The 20,280-nt window shown below is 46.9% G+C and overlaps 1 protein-coding gene across 9 annotated transcripts in view; it reads left to right on the top strand.

Moving 5' to 3' along the window:
• Positions 1 to 20,280, top strand: part of LOC147033020 (uncharacterized) — a 313,822-nt gene that overhangs the window by 34,583 nt on the left and 258,959 nt on the right. The gene's annotated exons all lie outside the window — the stretch shown is intronic.

Here is a 20,280-nt window from a genome sequence, read left to right as displayed (position 1 = left end):
ATTTGTCCTTATGTACAATAATATACCTTCTAAAAGGAATTTGAGGGGGCTAAGAGGAGAGTGAAGAGGTAGCATACTTACCTTTCATCATTCTAATCTTGGCCCATTTCTAGTCTAACTATAAACTATCATATTGGTGTTTAGGAAGGGCAATGATCAATAAGTATGCAATTCTTAAGATAAGACATTATGCCACATTCTGACATACGAGCATTTGCTTGTAGACATTCAAGATACAGTGGTACATTTTAAAAAGAAAATGTGAGTCATCGTGTGCTGGTACCTCAGTCAAACAATTCCTGCCCTAACCTTTGGCAGGTAATGCATCACTTTCAACCCTTGGAATTATTCTAACCCCACAACCAGATGCTACACATTTGACAGCAAAATGGGCACAGGAAGAAATTTGACATGATGTAAATATGCATTTCATGGGCCAATCAAAGGTTCACAAAGCCAAGATGTCATTGCCTCCACAGAAAAATTCGAAGAAATTCAAGAAGGTACCTTGTTCACTACAAAATCTACCTAACAAGCATCATTTCTGATGCACCCAAATAACTCGTTTTTTGCTGAGAATTTCTGATCAAGGTCAAGTAACCTGTTATGATTTTGATGCCTGAACTTGTTTAAAATGTGACCCCAGTCATGCTTGTTGAACTAGTAACTTGCACCATGGCGCATTTTTCTGCAACAGCCGTCTTTGAGGTTAAAGTGGCATACAACAAAAGTTGCTCTTCCTTGAGTGAATTACATCACAATTTTTGGTGAAATAAAAGTTTACCTCCACAGAACCAACGAGCTATATACTGTTACAAATTCGCGCCCGCCGGCGTGCGATCGGCCACGTAACTCAAATCGCGACGCGTCGCCCACCGGAACGGACAATTCTGTCTTGACCCTCCTGGGACTACCGCCAGAAACCAGTCACGGGTGGGGGTTTAACCCCACCACTACCCAGTCCGCAGTCCACCCGCACGAGATAGGGTAAATCGCCGAAAGTCTATTCCTGTGGTGCTCGCACGGGTAATCTGCCGAGGGATGGGACCACGCCACAGGCTGACTCCGGACACGAACCGCTTAAGCGGTTTGTTCCGTATTACAGGGATAACCGAGCGGAGTTATCGAAGGCCTTGACTGTTCCGATTAATTACCGGGATGTTGAAACCCACTTCGAATCCCTGACGTGATGCAAGATGGAGATTCAATTAAAGGAAAAGATGAAGCAAAACGGGGAACAATCGGACAAGCACATTTATTCACGGAAGGCACTTATTTACAGTCAGTAACAGTTTTCATACAGTCAAAGAAAGAACGAAAGCAAGAACGACAACCGAGTATGAATTAAACGGGCACACTTACACAGTTCTACTTTACAAGACTGGCGCCACACACACACATACACCAAAAGAAAAGAAAAGTAGTGACTTCCCTGCGCGCGTTGAGTCCTCCTCCCGCGACCTCAGCTCCCAGCTCCTCCGGCGTGGTCGGTGAGCTCGTGCTTCGCGCCGGCACGTGTTGGCCGCTTGACGCCACGGACGGGGTTTCCGGCGCTATCTCAGCGCGGATAAAGGGGGGGGGGGTGGGGAACCGTTGATGCTCGGGTCGGGAGATGGGAATGGCAGATGCTCCGTCCCACCAGCGGGGTCTCGGGACCGCACAGACAGAAGACCAGACCAGACCACCAGGCGATACGAGCCAAGACAAACGACGAGACCAGCTCCAGGACGAAGAGGGTGAACCACCCCGTGTGCGCCCCTTTATATCAGCTGCAATGGGGGACCTGGATATCAGCTGCAATGGGGGACTGTCTTGTCTTTTGTACATTTGTTGCTCTCCGGGTCCTCACCGAACGCAGAGGAGGTTTCGGCAGGGGCTGCCAGCAGCCTATGTTGATGTCTGCAGAGTGGTTAATTCAGTGAATTGGGATGCCCTCTGGAGGATTCTTGGTCTTCGTGGGGTGCCACCAAAACTGATCAATCTGATGCCTGAACTATACTCTGGTACTGAGTGCTGTAAGATGCAGTGATACCATCTCTGACTTTTTTCCAGTTGTTTCTGGAGTTCATCAGGGATATATATATATATATATATATATATATATATATATATATATATATATATATATATATATATATATATATATATATATATATATATATAGCCCCCACACATTTCAGCACTTGTATGGACTGCATTCTGGGGAGTACGTCAGAGAGATCAAGCTGCGGTGCATCATTTGAGAATGTCAAGATCTCTGACCTTGATTTCACAGACGATGCAGTCATCTTTGCGGAGACTCTGGATATCCTTTTGGGGGCCCTCGAGGTGCTGAATTAGGAGTCTGTTCTGCTGAGATTGCGGGTTTCCTGGCTCAAAACTAAGATCCAGGCCTTCAGTGACATCTTGAATGCCGCTCTCTTGTCTGTAACTGTTTGTGGTGAGGATGTTGACACTGAGAGATTCACTTACCTTGGCAGTGATATTCATGTCTCCGCTGGCTGAGAGCCAGAGGTCAATAGATGATTGGCTCAGGCCTGGGGAGTCATGGATTCACTGGATCATGGGGTGTGGCGCTGTGGGTACCTGTGTAGGAGGGCGAAAGTCCAAGTCTTCAGGTTATTGGTGCTTACAGTCTTACTCTGCGGATGTGAGACTTGGACTCTGACCAGGGATCTGAGATGGAGACTTGATTCCTTTGGTTGCAGGTCTCTTCGGACAATCCTTGGCTATCGCTGGTCAGACGTTGTGTCCAATGAGCGGTTGCTGAGAGAGACTCAAATGAGATTTGTTACCTGCATAATATGTGAGCATCAGCTGCAGATGTATGGACATGTGCCTTGTTTTCCTGACACTGATCCTGCTCACAAGATTCTGTCAACGATTGAGCCTCATGAGTGGAGGAGGCCATTGGGCTGACCACATAACTCATGGTTGCAGCAGGTTGATCAGCATCTCAAGGAGATGTGGATGGGCTCGGCATCTGCCGGGGGTTTGGCCAGACAGAGGCCCCTGGAGTATTGGCGGAAAGTGGACGCAGTGATGCTCTGCTCCGGTGCATGCTCCCATACCTGACCTGATGATGTGAGATGGTGGTGAACAGCAGTCTTGAAGACCTCGAGACAAAATTGAGATTTATGAGGATGTGATAGTTGATTTCACAGACAGGAGAAAAGCGGAATAAATGAGTGAGGTGAGCAGTGATCCTGGATTTAGGGAGTTTTACCAGTAGAGGTTTGATGGTGGATCGTTCTGGGGGAGGGGAGACAAAGCACGGAAAGAGCAGAGGGTGCAAGACCAGAAAGGAGGCGGTAAAAGACAGAGAAACCACAGACCTGTCTGTGGTGTCAGTGACCAGCCCAGAGGCTCAGCTTAGCATGGGAGATTCCAATGATCTTGAAGGCCTTGGTTTCCACAGCGTCAAGCTCAGCAAGATGTGAGGCAGGGTGGCCAGCCCATAGGTGAGAGCAGAAGACTATCAAGCTGCGGATGAAGAAAGACCTTGTAGGTGGATAGGAATTCAGGTTTGCCAAGGAAAGACTTTGTACGATGGAGGAATGAGGATGCCCAGGCTGTGGCTGACTTTGGAGGCAAACATTGAAATGTTTTTTGCCCAAGAAAGATCATGGTTGATTGTGATACCCAGGAGTTTGAAAGACTACCTCCTGAAGAGGATTGTTAAGAAAGTCGATAGGAGAGTTTGCCAGATTGTCCTTTCAGAGAGAAATCGTGAGATTGTGAAATTTGCCTGGATTGAAAGACATATTCCAAGTATTTGACCAGCTTGTGGTTTTTTTTTTTCAAGGCCTGAAGAGAGGGAAGAGGCTGCAACCTGCCTGTCTGAAGGAGGAGGGATGTCATGGTAGATGGTGGAGGCATCAGCAAATAGATAAAGAGGATTTTCCTGTGAGTTAGAAAGATCATTGATGAAGATCAAGAATATAACTGGATCCAGAACACTGCCTTGGGCACTCCAGCCTTGATGGGGAGGGGAGATGAAAGGATCCTGTTGATTGCCATACGTTAGCTCCGAGAGTAGTGGAAGTCAGCAAGCCATGTGTTGCGTTGGCCTTGGATGCCATAGGCAGACAGTTTGGAGAGCAAGGCAGGATGCCAGTCTGTATCAAAAACATGAGATATGTCCAGAGAGACGACTCGGAACTCGTGTCTGACATTGAGGGCCTCCATCCATTGTTGGGTGAGTGGAAGCAGCATGTCCAAGGTTGAGTGACCTGGTCTGGGACCAAGTTGGTGATCTGAAATGAGTTTGTTGGAGTAAAGCAATGATTTCATATCAACTGCGAAATGGATTCCATGACCGTGGTCATGATTGGAAGTAAGCTGATAGGTCTGCAGTTGAGGGGATCAGTTTTTGCACCTTTTTACCTCTGCCATCGAAGCTGGATTCAGGTTATGTTTTCACCCCTTTCTGTCTGTCTGTTTATCTGTCTGTGAGCAGGATATCTCAAAAGAGTTGTGTATGGATTCGGACAAAACTTAGTGGAGAGGTTGAGTGTGTGATGAGGACAAAATGATTTCATTTTGGTCTGGATTCATTTTGGTCCATTCATTTTAGTCCAGATCCAGATCCAATAATTTTTTTTGGTGATTCTTCAACATTGAGTGATGAGGCTAAAATTGATACATGGCATGGAATCTGAAAAATTATGGATGGATTTGGATGAAACGTGGTGGACAGGTTGGGAATGTGATAAGGACGAGTCAATTTTGTTTTGGTGAAGGTTCTGATCCGCATCAGGATATGAGAATTTAAATGAATTCTTTAGTGATTCTACATCATTGATCGATTGGGCCAAAAACGATATATCGCATGGTATTTCAAAACGTGTTGGAAGAGTGATGAAAAAACTCAGTGGATGAGTTGGTTAAGTGACAAGAACAAGATGATTAGATTTTGGTTCAGTTCCGGATCCAGATCCGGCCTATCAGTGGAATACAAAACATAAACTGGGTTAGCCTGGTGGAGGAATGCACTCCACCATCTGCCATTGTAATTTATTTAGTGCATTGATGTTGGCAGATTTTCAAGCAAATGGAAGATGACCTCGTGCAAATGATGGTGAAAGGGCAGAGAGAGGACGTGGAAGACCAGCAAGGCAGGTTTTCAGGAAACGTGAGCTGATGTCATCCGCTCCAGTTGCAAAGTCAGTGTCGAGGGTTGAAGGAACCTTCTCTACCTTTTCAGCTGCAAAAGACATAATTTTGGCTATCCCACATGAAAAAAACATGTTCACGTTCAATCTCAATGACAATACCAATGTGGATGTGGGTGACTGTGGCACCCTCCTCAACCCAAAGCTTGACGTGGTATTGTCGAGCTCCAGTCAATATACCGAAACCATTGCAAATAAGAAGTGGTGCAATACCTGTGAAAGGTAAATTGGTTCAGAAGAAGTTTGCATTATGTGGTCAGGGTTCGCTAGGCCCTGATAAAATTGAACACATGATGGCCAATTACCACAGCACTCGCTCATCTCAAGGACCTCAAATCTGCAAGATAACATGGCTCTGGATGCAGGGATCTGGCAAGAAGTCTGTGGAATGGAGGATTGCCACAATCGTTTTGACACAACTCACCGGATGGACATCGAAGCCGAGACACCGGAAAGAATCACGGAATCGTCGTATAACATTCACAGATGAAAATATAAATAAGTGAAAAAACATACATGGACACATAAAATAAGTGAACAAAACATTAGGAACACCTTCCTAATGTTTTGCTCACTGAGTGTGTATGTGTCCATATATATATATATAAAACATACAAGAGTGGAGGAAAGTGCACACAGGTGGATTACATCTTAAGCAGGAGATGCAACCTGAAAGAGATTAGAGACTAAGGTGGTGGCAGAGGAGAGTGTAGCTCGACAGCAATGATTGGTGGTCTGTCGGATGATTTTGGAGGTGAGGTTGAGGAAGAGAGTGAGGGCTGAACCAAGGACCAGATGGTGGAAGCTGAAGGAGGAAGACTGTTGCGTAGAATTTATGGAGGAGGCGAGACAGGTGATGGATGGTGGTAAAGATGGGTGGGATGATTGGGCAACTTCAGCAGAAGTGGTGAGGGAGATAGCTAGGAAGGTACTTGGTGTGACATCTGGACAGAGGAAGGAAGATAAGTAGACTTGGTGGTGGAACGAGGAAGTACAGGAAAGTATAAGAAAGAAGGGGTTGGTGAAAAAGAAGTGGGATAGTCAGAGAGATGAAGAAAGTAGGCAGGAGTACAAGGAGTGGCAGCGAAAGGCAAAGAGAGAGGTGGCAAAGGCTAAGAAAAAGGCATATGACGAGCTGTATGAGAAGTTGGATACAAAGGCAGGGGAGAAGGATTTATACCAATTGGCAAGACAGAGGGATCAAGCTGGGAAGGATGTGCTGCAGGTTCGGGTGATAAAGGATGCAAATGGGAATGTGCTGACTGGCGAGGAGAGTGTGTTGAGAAGGTGGATGGAGTACTTTGAGGAGCTGATGAATGAAGAAAATGAGAGAGAGAAGGTTGGAAGAGGTGGAGATAGTGAATCAGGAAGTGGGGTGGATCAGTAAGGATGAAGTGAGGACTGCTATGAAGAGGATGAAAAGTGGAAAGGTGGTTGGCCCAGATGATATACCAGTGGAGGCATGGAAGTACTTCGGAGAGATGGCAGTGGCGTTGTTAACCAGATTGTTTAATAAAGTCTTGGAAAGTGAGAGGATGCCGGCGGAGTGGAGATCAAGTGTACTGGTTCCGATTTTCAAGAACAAGGGTGATGTGCAGAACTGTGGAAATTACAGAGGGATAAAGTTGTTAAGCCACACCATGAAGGTGTGGGAAAGAGTAGTGGAAGCCAGGTTGAGAGGAGAGGTGACGATTTGTGAGCAGCAATATGGGTTTATTCCAGGAAAGAGCACCACTGATGCAATGTTTGCTTTGAGAATGTTGATGGAGAAGTATAGGGAAGGCCAGAAGGAGTTACATTATGTGTTTGTGGATTTAGAGAAAGCTTATGATAGGGTGCCAAGAGAGGAATTGTGGCATTGTATGAGGAAGTCGGGAGTGGTGGAGAAGTATGTGAGGATCGTGCAGCATATGTATGAGAACAGTGTGACAGCGGTGAGGTGTGTGGTAGGAATGACGGACCGGTTTAAGGTTAAAGTGGGATTGCACCAAGGATCAACTCTGAGCCCTTTCCTGTTTGCAATGGTGATGGACAGGTTGACGGACGAGATCAGACTGGAGTCTCCATGGACTATGATGTTCGCGGATGACATCATGATCTGTAGAGAGAGTAAGGAGCAGGCTGAGGCGAGCCTCGAGAGGTGGAGGTACGCACTGGAGAAAAGGGGAATGATAGTCAGTAGGAGTAAGATGGAGTACATGTGCGTAAATGAGAGGGAGGGTGGTGGTATGGTGCGGTTGCAAGGAGTTGAGGTAGGGAAGGTGGATGTGTTTAAATACTTGGGATCAACTGTCCAAAGTAATGGAGAGTGTGGTTGAGAAGTGAAAAAGAGAGTGCAGGCAGGATGCAGTGGGTGGAGAAGCGTTGCAGGAGTGATTTGTGACAGAAGGGCAGCTGCAAGAGTGAAGGGGAAAGTATACAAGACGGTAGTGAGACCAGCAATGTTGTATGGTTTGGAGGCGGTGGCGCTAACAAAAAGACAGGAAGCAGAGCTGGAGGTGGCAGAGTTAAAGATGCTGCGATTCTCGTTGGGAGTGACGAGGATGGACAGGATAAGGAATGAGTATATTAGAGGGACAGCGCAGGTAGGACGGTTTGGAGACAAAGTGAGAGAGGCGAGATTGAGATGGTTTGGACATGTGCAGAGGAGGGAAGCGGAGTATATCGGGAGAAGGATGCTGAGGATGGAGCCGCCAGGCAGGAGGAGAAGAGGAAGGCCAAAGAAGAGGTTCATGGATGCCGTGAGGATGGACATGCGGGCGGTTGGAGTGTCAATGGAAGATGTGGAGGACAGAGCGAAATGGAGCGGTTGATCTGCTGTGGCGACCCCTAACGGGAGCAGCCGAAAGAAGAAGGAGAAGAAGATATATATATATATATATATATATATATATATATATATATATATATATATATATATATATATATATATATATATATATATATATACACATATTGTTGCAGGCCGGGGGGTCGGCCTCTGAACGGAGCCGCAAGTCGAGTCGGCCCGACCGATCGCCCGAAATATAGATCGCCGCCCGGATAACTCCGAGCGACGGGTCCTTGTACAAGAACCGAAATATACCAATCGGCAGATCACGTGGGGTAGGGTCGATTGCCAATCTTCAATGTACCTGAATACCCACGTTATCCAACTACCGGGGTATTCCAGCCTTGACGGAACTCGTACGGAACAAACCGCCGAGGCGAGCCTGTCCGTGCGCGATTCCGAGTGGCGTAATCGCCGAGAACCGTCGGTCCAAATGTCCCTCTATTACGGCAAACCAACGGCTTTCTAACTCTCCACACACGAAATGTTCAGTCAATGAGGGAATGGACGCAACGAGCAAGCTTACATTCACACAAGGACATTTATTATAATGAAACACGTATGCAATTAAATAAGGCAAAACACGTATGCAATTATACAAGCAACAAAAGAACTACAACCGTCTACTTATTATGTACAGTCATTTACACTTAACAGCAGTTCCTACTTATTAGATGGACCCACGTACACACATATACGCACACACACACACACGAAACAGTGGCTGAGGCCTTTAATCACGAGCTCCAGCTCGGAGGACAGGTGAGCTGAGACTCAGAGCTTGACTCGAATCTTTCCACCTTGTGTGGTCTTCAACTTGTCCGGACCCGAACTCCAGCGAGAGCGAGCTGGATCCAATTGCCGCGATCCTTCCCGAGCTCCCGCGAATCCTCCTGCGCTTCTCAACACGTGCCGCTGAGATGAGGCGCCAGTCCTTCCTGTCGATCGTCGCTTCCCCGAGGAACCAACTCCAAGAAGAGGCCGATGCGTCGCACCAAGCCGGGAAACAAAATGGAGAACGACAAGCTCCACGAACCAAGAGGAAGAGGAAGAAGAGGAAGAAGCCTCCACCCGCAGCTCGAGCCGATCAACTGGCTCAAATCCCTTCCAAAACAAAGCAGCAGCCGAAGCTCACTGAGCCAGCCGAAGCAAAAAGCTTCCGAAGACCTCAAGCCAAGAAAGACCTGACGGCTGAACGACTGCTCTCTCCGAAGCAAAAAAAAGCTCACTCCTCCCACGGGTCTCAGCACACGAACTCTGCACACGGGACTCAGAACGGGACTCTTCACGAACGCTGCCACGGGACTCCCACGAACTCTTTACATGGGACTTTCACGAAGTCAGCCCTACCACGGGACTCCCACGGGACTCTTTTTGAACAAAGAAAAGATGTCCTCTTTATCCTTTGCACCCCCTCCCCCGCACCCGGCGTGACTCATGCCCTCGTGATCCACCCCCCCCCACTCAACCACGGGTGGGAGGGAGTTGTTGACGTCACCGCAGGGTTCTTCTTCCTCTTCGCAGAAGAGGGGGGAGGGACGTCTCCATTGTTTGCTCCCTAACTTTTAAATCGATCCGCAGCGCAACTCATCGATTTAAAAACATTTAAACAATGGAAGGTGAGCTATCTAGGGAACATGCACTTATCGACATAGCTGACTAAGGGAACCTGTATGTTGTGTGCAATTGAATTCCAAATTCGTAACAGTATATATATATATATATATATATATATATATATATATATATATATATATATATATATATATATATATATATATATATATATATATATATATATATATATATATATATATATTAGCAGGGGTACCTGGTGCAACCCGGTGCTGTTGGAATTTTGAAGAAATCAAGCTTGTTTGTTTTTTGCCATTTCCTTTGTTTTCCAAAAACACTTCCCCACACCACAAAGGAATGGGGTCGGGGATCAATTAATATTACCTTTCACATTTCTACAAATGCTTAGGTCCGATAGAGCGGAGGGTGATTATTCGGAGGGTGATTGCAGAACCACACTTCAGTATTTCTTAGATCATATAATGACCAGTGGTTGGTTAAGACAACACCAGTCCATCATAAAATGGAGAGACAGACAGATATAGAGATGGGGAGAGAGAGAGAGAGATAGAGAGATAGAGAGATAGAGAGATAGAGAGATAGAGAGATAGAGAGATAGAGATAGAGAGATAGAGAGATAGAGATTGATTGGGGGGGGGAGTATTTTGGTTGATCTTATCAATCACGAGCTGAAGTACCTGGTAATACCTGGGAAATTTACCATATTTTCCTCACGCTAGTTAGACTGAGGCATTAGTTCTATGGACAAAGTGAGGAAGGCTTATTTTATTCCTCAGATTTATTGAAGGAAGGCTTTATGCTGCCGTAATCCTCAGAGAGGTCATAGTTGAAGGCAGCCTTGAGCCACTCAATGTTTCTCGCAGCAGTGGCAACTGTCCTTGATGTCCTGACAAAACCCGGACTGAGAAAGCTGGACCCTGAGTTTTATGCTTCTCTCGCCCATCGGTGTGACGCCCTATTTGCAGTTAGGCGACACTCTCTCTCTCTCTCTGCAGCCGACTCTGCTTGCCTGGCTCGTTCATTAGCAGATATATCAGCAGTAAGACGACTCTCTCTCTCTCTCTCTCTCTCTCTCTCTCTCTCTCTCTCTCTCTCTCTCTCTCTCTCTCTCTCTCTCTCTCTCTCTCTCTCTGCAGCTGACTCTGCTTGCCTGGCTCGTTCATGAGCAGATCTATCAGCAGTGAGCTGTTGCCGTGCGCGTGCAGTTCGAGAATTCAAATAACAGGAGGAGAATGTGTATGTTTAAAAACTCAACGAATACGAACATTTTGCATTTAAAAAAACCCTAGCGTTTTTAACCATGAAGCCTTTTGTTATGATTAATATGCCAGCACACTATTCGAAAGCCTTGTTTTTAATGGAAATTTTATTATTTTTATTTATATATATATATATATATATATATATATATATATATATATATATATATATATATATATATATATATATATATATATATATATATATATATATATATATATATACATATTTTTTCATTTTTTATGGAAAGCCACTTTGCGCATCCTGGAGCTGAATGTTAGGTCTATATGTGTGCAAAGTTTCATCAAGATCGGTTCACTGGTCTAGGAGCTTATTGGTTACAAACAAACAGAAAGACAGACAGACAGACAAAAGGACTACCATTTATATAGTAGATGTGTGTGTGTATGTGTATGTGTATATATATATATATATATATATATATATATATATATATATATATATATATATATATATATATATATATATATATATATATATATATATATATATATATATACGCATATGTGTGTATAGATATATGTATATATCTTCTTCTTCTTTCGGCTGCTCCCGTTAAGGGTCGCGACAGCGGATCATCCGCATAGTGATTTGGCACATTTTTTACGCCGGATGCCCTTCCTGACGCAACCCTGGTCGCCTCTTACGACACACAGGGATATGGTACACCTATTTTAACCGGGGTATACACCGGCCCAGTACACTGGTACTCACTTCGCCGACCTCGGAAGGATGACAGGCTGAGTCAACCCCCTGGTGTATTAATTCAGTGGCACAACGGGGCTTGAACTCAGGACCTTTTGGATCCCAAGCCACTGCCCTAACCACTGTGCCAACACCAGGCTTTTATATAGGTGTGTGTGTGTGTGTATATATATATATATATATATATATATATATATATATATATATATATATATATATATATATATATATATATATATATATATATATATATATATATATATATATATATATATATATATATATATATATATATATATATATATATATATATATATATATATATATATAGTTACGGCTGTGGAAATTCGCAATACACCATAAAGGGTTCTTAGATCAGTTATGACGCTAAGTTTATGTGCAGATAGGTCCCCACCATTGTTTAAAGGGAATTCTTCATGTTCACCAGGTTGCGACTCTGAGATAGCCGTTTTTCTTTTTCTATTGTTATTTTGAACAAACCTCCACGCAAACAACAAGCCGCGTTGAAAACCGTCGAAGGCAAAAGGAAACCAAAGGAGTTCCGATAGGCGCGCGGATTTTTCCCGCCTGTTTCTCTGAGGAGTGTGACGGAGGCGGGGTGGGGCGGCTCGCCCCCGATTGGTGACGCGGTCGGAATGAGGAACGCCCCTTTTCGGGAACCTTCTCGAAAAAAGGTGGAGCCGAAAACGGGGAGGAGCGAAGGGCGTAGCCATACACTATATAAGGCGGACCGCGCGCGAGGGTGACGGACCGCTCTCTCTGTCGGGGTCGTGTTGGATTCTACTCGCCCTCTTGGTGGACGTCATCCTCTCACTTCATCTTCGAGCTCTCTCTTGGTGGTCGAGGTCGGGCTCTCTCGTCTTGGTGTTGGGCGACCTGTCGGTGAAGGCGCGGGCCAGTGGCGAGTCCGGGTGACGCCTCAGAGACGCAAACGGGAGGCGCAGCACTGCCCGCTGTGTGGTGCGAATCTGCACGTCTGGCGAGGGACGCCGGAGAGAACTTACCGACCACATCATCGCAAAGGGCCGAGAGCGGGCGCGGCTACGCTAGCTGCCGTGGGAATAAGGCGTCGCGACCTGCCCACCGTCACACCTCGAGGGGGCAGGTAACCAGCACGGTCCCGCGGGCCTTTTCGGTCATCCACGGCCCACGACCATAAAGGTTTACGAACCCCGTCTACCTCCCTGCCTATGGGGAGGGTTTTCCTGTTGTTTTTCTATGCATGCTGTGGTGCCGTGTCCTGTTAAGTAACGACTGTGTAGGTGACTGTAGATAATAATCATAGTCGGTGGTATTGCTTGGCCTTCTATTTGTCGTTTGTATATTGCATGACTGTATACGTGTTGCTGGAATAAATGTCCTTGTATGCAATGTATCCCATTCGTCGCGTCCTCCTTTCACCCCATTGAAATGCCATCTTGCATCGTGGAATGAGTAGTGGGTTTTAAACACCCGATAAATAATCTGAACCGTCGAGGTCGGCGATAACACCGCTCGGTTATCCCTGTAGCACGGAATGAACCGCTTAAGCGGTTCGTGTCCGAAGCCGACCTGCGGCGTGGTGCAACTCCTCGGTAGGTTACCCGCGCGGGTATTTAGGTATATCGACATTTGGCGATTCACCCTATTTCGCGCGGGTCGAATGCGGACTTGGTTGTGGTGAGGTTAAACCCCCACTCGTGACTGGATCCTGGCGGTAGTTCCAGGAGGGTCACGACTGAATTGTCCGTCCGGTGGGCGACGCGGCTGCCATTATAGGTACGCGGCCGATCGCACGCCGGGCAGACCAAAATTCGTAACATTGGTGTCAGGAGTGGGATTCAAATCCACCTCGGTCTCCAACTAAATTCATGGGGATCAGACCAGGGGTGTGCGAAGCAACTCCCCCGTTCCCCCCCAAATTACGAGCGAACCAAATTTAATCCCTTACGAGAAATAAGATGGAGTCTCAAGGCGAGCGGGAGCCGGGGGTAGAAATGGATTTAGAATTGTTAGAATCCATGGTCCAGGATGAAATCCCCAAGCAGGAAATGCAGGTTGTACAGGACGAACTCTCCCAATCAAACCCAGAGCCCGAAATGGGCACGGCAGCGGCCGCGGCATATGACACCTCCCCTCCCCCTCTCCGCCAAAACCCCCCGATCCTTGCCGAATCGGCTCAGCCGAGCACACCCGACATGGCCCAGCTATGCGCCATGCTGGCGGGAATGAACGCGAATATGCAACAAATGCAAAGCGGAATGAACGCGAATATGCAACAAATGCAAAACGAAATGAAGGCGAATTTAAAAGAAAATGCGAAAGAAATAAAGGAAGAGATGAAAAACGGAATGAAGAAGGATATGAAAGAACTGCGGGGTGAGATGCAGCGCATGGGGCGATGCATGGGGCGGCATAATAGCGCCGCCACGTGCTGGAGCGAACAAGCTGGTGGGGGGGGGGGGGAGTGCAACGCTGTCAGTCCCGCAATGGAGGCGGATGAGGACAAATTAATACGGGGGACGTGTAAGGCAAGACACATGGAGGTAACAACGACGGAAACATTACCGGTGACACAGAGGGAAAAATTAAATGGGGTGACTGCGACGTGCGAGACGAGACACGAGACACGAGGTGACGACGGAAATAATAAAAGAAATAACAGAGGCGAGGGAAATGGAAACGGTAGGGGAGAGACTGCATGATAAAGACGGGGTTAAGGACGAGCACACATACACGGAGTTAGTGGAGGACGATGAGGGGGAGCTCGGGGAATGTGTTGTGACCCGGTGCGAGCAGCTGGATAGCCTCCTTCGGGAACGGAGGGAGACGCTATTCTCCCTTGAAGCTGGTCACGACCAGGGGGTCCGGTCGTGCCGAGCAAGGTTGAAGGGGCGAGTGCTGTTGACGGGTGCATGGAGAGCTTGGGGGGGTATAGAGGCCCCGGAAACCCTTGGGGTGGCACGAATTCCCAGGGTGGTTACGAGTGTGGTCCCGGTGTGTGTGGTGTCAAAATGTGTGTTTACGAGTGTGGCGAAATGCGTGCTGCAACGCATGCATAGCGCGGGTGCAAGGGCGTGTGTGAGAGCGACCGGGTGGGTGACAAAGACCCCGTGTGTGGATGAGACCCCGGGTATGAGTGAGACCCTATGTGTAGAAGAAATCCCGGGTGTGAGTGGTGTGGTGGCAAGTGTGCCGAAGTGCGTGCCTCCCGGCACGCCGTGTGTGGATGAGGCACCGTGTGTGGAAGGAGCCACGTGTGCAAGTGGAAGGCCATGTGTGAGTGGAACCACGTGTGCAAGGGAAATGGCATGCATGAGTGAATGGCCGAGTGCAAGGGAGACCGTGTGTGTGAGAGAGCGGTATGTAAGGGAGATGACGGTGGGCATGCACGAACATGCAGCCGCGTCTCCCGGTGCGAGTGTAATGTCGTGGTGTGTGAGCATCGTAACACGCAGGTGTGCGGGGGTTGAATGGCAACGGAGACGGCGACAGAGGGACAAAGGCTGGGTAGCGACCGTAGCTGGATTGGGGACCGTGCCGGGTTTACCCAGCGGTGAGCGCGAGGTTCGTGCTGTGCTTCACACGAGACCGCCACGTGCATGCTTGCGGGGGTGAAACCCGGTCCATAAACGCCGGCGGTGGATGTTGCCGATCCCGCGAACGGACAAAGGTTAGGCTGGATAAACGGATTTGGACCGGACGGGTTCTCCACGCGAGCGTGTTTGTGTAAAGCTCCGACGAGCAGAGCACATGTGTTCGTGTGGGGAACCCCTCGGAACGCGAGGCTTGTTTTTTTTTATGCACACGGTGACGTCATGGCTGCACTTATGGTTGGAATCCGGCAGGAGGAGTATCTCTGCTGAATGGTACCGTCCAAGAGGGACGAGGTACGCGAACAGCTGCCATGACGTCACGGGCAAGGTGCGCAGGTTGCGAGTTGCCGCGCTGGTGCTGTGCAATAAAAAAAAAGCAAGCCTCGCTTGGGGTGAACAGGATTCCCGGGCAAGGGGTGGAAGACCCCCCTGTTAGGACACAGGAAGGAACTAGTTCGGTGGGAGGGTTAGCTTAGCTAGACCGGCTTCATGGGGCAGGGGTAAGTCCTCATGGGGCCCGTGGAATGTATTAGGTAGAGGGATTGTTGGTCAGATTTAGGTTTTTGAGGATTTTGAGGACAGTGACAGACTTTGGATGTGTCGAGGGGACGTAGCTTAGCTACGTAGGTTAAAAGGAACGTGCTGTAGTTTAAGGGACGACGTGGGAGCACGAGGTAGTTAGGGGATGTAGTGAGCAGGATGGCAGAAATCAGCGATGTGTGAGTTGTGAGTAGTGAGGTAGGTACTTGATGAGTGAGTGAGGCCAGCGAGCCTGTGTGTATGGAGTGAAGGTGGAATGCATGGTGCGATGAGTGATTTTGGGGAGGAGTGATTCCCACCCAAGGGACCCCGGGGTCAGAGTCATGTGAGTTAGTGGGTTAGTTAAATTGACAAAATGGAAGTCGTTTTGTTATTGTTGGGGAAGTAGGCTCGAAACATGTTTGGAGGGGTGCAGGAGCCCTGTTGACGGGCTGGGAGCGTGGCTGCGAAAGGTGAGTATCGCTGAGTGGGTTCCCCGGGCACTGGGCGAGTCGGCCGCAGTAGTCCAAGGGCTCATGGGGGGGCCGGGATAGCGTAGAGGGCATGGTTGCGCCCGCATGATGCGGGGGCCCGGGGCGCTATTGTCCGCGTGGGCAGTGTCGTGGACACGGGTGACCCTCGGAAAGGGGCCCGGGGCGCCAGCCTACCACGTGAGCGTTTCAGGGGAGTTGCCAGGGAGGGCAATCCCCGATGTTTAGGCAGCTGGTAGGCTCGGAGGTAGTGTAGTGCCCTGGGGTGCCATTGTTGGAGAATCGGCAGAGGGGAGTTCCTGCCAAGGGAGCCACGCGTCCCAGCGACAAAACGGTGTGAGGTCACGGGCCGAAAATTGGGGGGCAAGGCGCAAAATTGTGAGGACACCAACACAGGCGATGGGAATCTGGGTTGGTAGAACCGATAGTTTAAGCGCGAGGTGCTTGTTGAAAGCCCCGGTGTAGTTCAAGGAATAAATGTTAGGGTAGATTAGGAAGTGAACCCCTTCACACCATCCATCCCTTCGCCCTCGTTGGGGGCCGCTGGACCCACTTTGGTTTAAATCGCTGAAGTCTGAGGAGGCCATCCTGAGGCTTGAGTTGGGCCTCGACACAGGACGCTAGTTCTCCCTTATTCCCATCCGAACGTAGGGGTTGGGAGTAGGCTAGATGACACGATAGGTTAGGCGAACAAAGACGATAAAGGGGGTTAGGGGACGATTAAAAGAAGGGAAGTGAAAATAAAAATAAAAACAAAAAAAAATAAGTTGGGGCTAAATTGGGTTTTGACAAATTAACGGGGGTGGGTATGGACAGAGACAGGCAAAGGCGATTGGTTGGGAGGGAGACAGTAGGTCGGTCCGAGCCCACCTTCCGAGTGCCAAGCACCACCGCACTCCCTCCACCAACCTCCATCTCAAGGCAAGGTGCTGGCCAACTTCATCTGCTGGCTGTTTGCTGCAAGGCCAGTGTCGGCCGGATCGTCTGCTGGCTGTGACTGCAACGCCTGTGCCGGCCACATCGTCTGCTGGCTGTTTGCTACGAGGCCTGTGCCGGCCACACTCACCTGCTGGCTGTGTTTGCTGCAAGGCCTGTGCCGGCCAGTTCATCTGCCGGATGTGTTTGCTACAGCGGCCTTGTCATGCCATGCCTTGCCAGTTCGCCTTTGCCATCCATGCTTACTGCCCTCGTCATCTTTTGCCCCCGTTCTCTTTTGCATCCCCCCTCCCCCTTGTTCATTGCCATGTGCGCCAGGATCGTCGCACAGTTTGCGAGGACTGCCCTGTTGGCAGCTACAACACGGGCCTGCAGTGGCGGCCCATGCACCGTGTTTGCGTCCATCCATCCATCCATCCATCCATTAATCCATCCATCCATACATCCGTTGTGTTCATTGCGTGTGCCACTTGAGCTGGCACGGAGACTGCGTTGCGCAGCTCATGCGCTGTTGCTTTCATTGCGTGTGCCACTTGAGCTGGCACGGAGACTGCGTTTGCGCAGCTCATGCGCCATTATGTTCACTGCGTCCATGTTAAAAGGGGGAGGATCCTCGACTGCGTTTGAGCAGCCAGCCACGTTCCCTGTCACTTGCATTACTTGAGCCAGAGACTGCGTGCGAGCAGCCTTGCTCCCTGCTGACTTTTGTTTTTCTCTTTGCAGAGTCCATTGATCCTGGGCCATAGAATAGTGTAAATTATAAGGTTAAGGTGTTAAGTTGTGTATTGTATATGAGTGCACCCCCGGCATGTGAGTCTTAGTGCTAGCAATTTATTTAAGTCGTCTGAATGAGTGGGTTTGTTTAGTTAGTTACTCAGCCCGTAGATTATTTACTTTGGGGACACGAATACACTGAATGTTGCACTCAGGGATCCGAAGGTGAAATGTACAAGGGGAGAACCACACATGATGGCACACGAAAATTCGACGACTCGGGACGAGTCTGTAAAAAGGGGAGGGGTTAGTGTTACGGCTGTGGAAATTTGCAATACACCAGAAAGGTCCTCAGGTTAGATATATCGATGTTCATGTGTAGTTCGTCCACACCCGTTGTTTAGAGGGAATATGTGTGATTCATCCGGGCTGCGACGCTTTGAGTTTGCCATCTTTCTTTCTCTATCGTTATTTTGGACCAATAAGCCCGCCAACAACTCAAACACCACCACCTTCGCCTCTTTACCTCCACAACTCCACCCCACAAACATCGCTTCACCGCCATTCTCAAACGACGCCCGCCAACAACCAAACCACCACAGCAAACCCCCCACCACCTTCGCCTTTCTCCTTCCACAACCACACCACCTGCCAACACCGATCGTCGTGCTGTCCAAGGCCCGTTCGGTGATTGTTGCTGAATGCGTCGAGCCGCGAGTACAAATGGATGCCTTTATGGGAGGGAAATCAGATCAGGAGAGGCTCACGCCCCTTTTTGCCCGACCAATGGCTAAACGTCTTCATAAAGGTTATGATAGAAACTTTCTTTTGAAGGAAGTCGTGTTTCTTTAAATCTCATAGATGAATCCATATAATCATAAGGATAAATTCCCTTGCTTGTAAGAATTTTCTCTTTACTTTGAATTTTATTCCTTGTTTGAATTTCCTCTCCAGTTAGAATTCCCTCTTTAATCAGAATTTCATCGTTAATCAGAATTTCCTCTTCAGTTAGAATTTCATTCATTGTTGGAATTTTCTTTATAATTAGAATTTCATCTTCAGTTAGAATTTCTTCATTAATTTCCTCATTAATTAGAATTTCCTCTTTACTTTGAATTATCTCTTTAATCTGAATTTCCTCTTTAGTTAGAATTTCCTCTTTTGGGAAGAATGAATTAAGATTTGGAAAAGAGCCCGTGGAGCTTAGATTTGATGCAAGGTCGGCTAGTGGTCTTCCCATAAACTTGTAAGAATCTAGAAACCTAATACGAGTTAAAGGTTTTGTGAATATCATTTTTGTAAATGAAATGTAGTTTTGGCAGAAATATTCCTGGTGTTTTTGAAAGTTCATTTATAAATAGATGTGTATCATAGTTGGTGCTGTTGTGAAGAAAGACTGGAATAAAAGAAGAAAATTTATAATTTAGATTACAACAGGAATGAGCGGGACCTCTATATTTACCAGTAAGATGACAATGATCCCTAACTTTAGACTCCTCTATTTCCTCCTCACAAATATGACAGATATTGTTCTTTCTAAATTCTCATTTTTCTTCTTCGGTTAATTTCATCAGTTCATTTGTTTCTTTCATTAATTTAGTTGGTCTTATACAATCCTTTTCTAATCGTTTTACAAACTCTTGTGAAGATTTTTTTCCACTATAATGTTCAAGTTTATTATACTTTTCTCCAACAGATGATTTGATGTAATAACAGAAACCACAAGGAATATGTTTTTGATATTTATTTGTATATGATTCATTTGGATAAGGAGTAGCAGTATTTATCTTTTTAAGGATACATTCAAAATCAGCGTATATCACAAATGGGTGTATGATAGATTTATTATAATCTTCAAAAGAAATATTTTCACCAGGTTTAGGCATTGTTATTGCAGCTGATTTATGATTACGACAATATTTTGAATGTTCTAATCGTTCTTTTGTATGAAATGAATTAAGACATCGCTTAGAAGGATATATTTTGTTTGCTGTTCTGAATACCTGAGAAGAGATTAATCTTGATAAGTTATTGATGGATGTATAATGTGAATTGTTTGCAACACTACAATATAAAAGATCAATGTGTGTTTCTTCGTTTTTATCGATGTTTAAAATATTTAATACCTGAACTTTATTCTCTCTAGTTAATCCATATACATTAATAGAAAGGTTATTCTTTTTCTCAAATTTAGGAATATCTGTTGTGGCATTGGGAATTTAAAATCTTTAATGTCCAAGGTATTCTCATATTGCATATATTGTTTTACTCTTTCTGAATTACAATTTGGTGGATGTAAGTGAGCAAGAACAGACCAGAGAAAACATTTATTATCATTGTTCTTAATATTAACAACTGCCTTTGTTCGTTTTATTTTTTTTGGTAATTCAAAATAAGAAGAAGCTCTAAGAGGGTTTGATTTTAGAATGTGTATATCT

Source organism: Eptatretus burgeri, chromosome 2, assembly GCF_056783735.1.
Source record: "Eptatretus burgeri isolate ZD-2024b chromosome 2, Ebu_testis_v1, whole genome shotgun sequence".
NCBI classification, from domain to species: Eukaryota; Metazoa; Chordata; class Myxini; order Myxiniformes; family Myxinidae; genus Eptatretus; species Eptatretus burgeri.
The sequence above is the reverse complement of the archived record's forward strand: the minus strand, read 5'-3'. Positions and strand labels throughout refer to the sequence as shown.